A 2,194-nucleotide genomic window follows, 5' to 3' on the forward strand; every position below is an offset into this window, starting at 1 on the left:
CCTACCTACACGTACACTACTACTACTCTCTCTCTCTCTCTCTCTCTCTCTCTCTCTCTCTCTCTCTCTCTCTCTTCTTACTAAAAACTTATTGGCTCCCACTGATCCGATGATACCTCGATATCCTTCGCCTTTATATGTGTTCTTCATTTTTATATGTGTTCTTCATCGTATAATTTAGTTTTGGCTATAAAGAGCTTTATCTGATTGTATCTCTAACTATTATACTACCCTCGATTGTCCCCGATAGCCCGAGCTCGATCTTAAGGTCGACCCCAAAGCCCCCCATCGACCAAACCTACATCCGGGTAGCAGGCCCTTCGGTTCGATCATTATCTCATTTTGACTCACGCTCCATCGTTAAATTTCATATTATCAGCATCATCTGCTTTAACAACCATCTCGGGAATAGATCACGTATTTTTGGAGTCCCATTTTACAAATTTAATTGTCGTTACCATTTTCACGGTAAACAGTTTGGCGCCCACCGTGGGGCTTAAAATAATAGTGATTATTTTCTTGCTAGTTTCATTACACAAATGCATATCATCTTTCACACTTTTTCTTGTCCAAGATCCTTTGATTTCAGGTAAAAATGTCTGGCTCAGTAAACAGAGTTGAGAACGACCGCCTCGAAGATCACGGGGAAAATGGCGTAGCTATCCCGGCCGCCGGAGCACCACTACAGGATCCCGATAACACACCCGGACCAATACTAGCGGACGCGGACTCACAGGACGCATAACAAGTCAACGAAACTTCTCACACCGACAGAAGCGTGCGACACAGTGACCGACAGGAAGTTCAAAAAATCCCGTCCCGGGAAGAACAGGAAGTTAGTCTTCATGTTATTTTTGAAATATTGCAGGCACAACAATTGGCCATTGCTCAATTGCAAAGCCATCCGAGGGCCCCCAACGTAGCAGCGCCGGAAACAGCTTCCCCCAACGAGCGCACCGCCGCTCACGCATGCACGAAGAAAAACAGCTACTTTCAAGATGACCCCGCTGCAGAAACATACGCCGATGTCATCGAAGCAGCAGCGGCGGAAACCGACAAGTCGGAGGTCGAACAAAGAAAGGAAGAAACACCACAAGAAGTCGCATCTTGCTCCCTGGTAGGACGAATGAGATCGCATCCGGTTTCGGGTGAACAGACAACACTAGCCTTTGTTCGGGGTTTAAACAGAGCATACCCGCCGACCCCAGGTTGTTTCAAACGACGTTTAGCCAGATACCCGGCCGAGACTTGGCCATGCGTCCGTATCCAGCACCGGCCACTAATCGGGGCCATAAGCGACCATCCAGAAACCACTGCAGAAACAGCACACCCAAGCAGGCCTCCCATCAAGAAACTAATGCCAAACGGATGGAGATACCGTCCATGCGTCGCTAATTGGAGGAACGCCTCAAGATCTAACCTACCTCGCAACGGTAGGGGAATAGTTCGATGGCGACATCCTCGGGGAACCTCCGGTGGAACCAGATCCGATGAGGCACAGCCACCAGACGAACCTCGTCCAGCAGAGTACGGGCTCAACATTGTTATGCCAAATATCCTAGTCACCATAAGCGAAACCAAGAACGCTGAGCGACTCAGGCCTACTCGACCAAGGCCCCTTCGAAAGAACCACAACCCGATGCGGAATACGCAGGACGCAGACGGTAGCGGGGCCACGAATGACTCCTGCCTCGAAAATATGAAAGTCGTGTTACTCAGTCAAAATCGCCGACGAAGTACTATCGTACGGTCAAGCTCGAATCTGGCCCCGAGGAAAGAAGACAACCGGGAAGGATGAAGTAAACAAGCCACTACTCCACTCCAGCGTGGCGTCAGCACATTGGTAAACCTCTCCCTCATCCGCTTAATCTTAAATAAAATGTGTGTTCATATATTCAGGAAGTTCGGTCACCCACAACGACGGTACCAGACCAAAGGTGAACAGGGCGATTCGCATTAACGGACCAAATCGCCCCCACATCCCGGATCCTTGGTGAATTCTAAATGACAAATCGCCGAAAAGACCGTTCTCTCAGTATAGCCCACCTGAGTCCGAGACGGGACCTCGGGCTTTACGCCATCGAAGGAAGTGCAAAGTATAGACGTATTATTCAGACGACCACCGATCCACTACCCGATGGCACCAACGGTCCCATCTCGACAAAAGAATGAGATTCCTCGCAAAGGGCAGAAC

The sequence above is a fragment of the Nicotiana attenuata genome, chromosome 10 (assembly GCF_001879085.1).
Source record: "Nicotiana attenuata strain UT chromosome 10, NIATTr2, whole genome shotgun sequence".
Taxonomy (NCBI): domain Eukaryota; kingdom Viridiplantae; phylum Streptophyta; class Magnoliopsida; order Solanales; family Solanaceae; genus Nicotiana; species Nicotiana attenuata.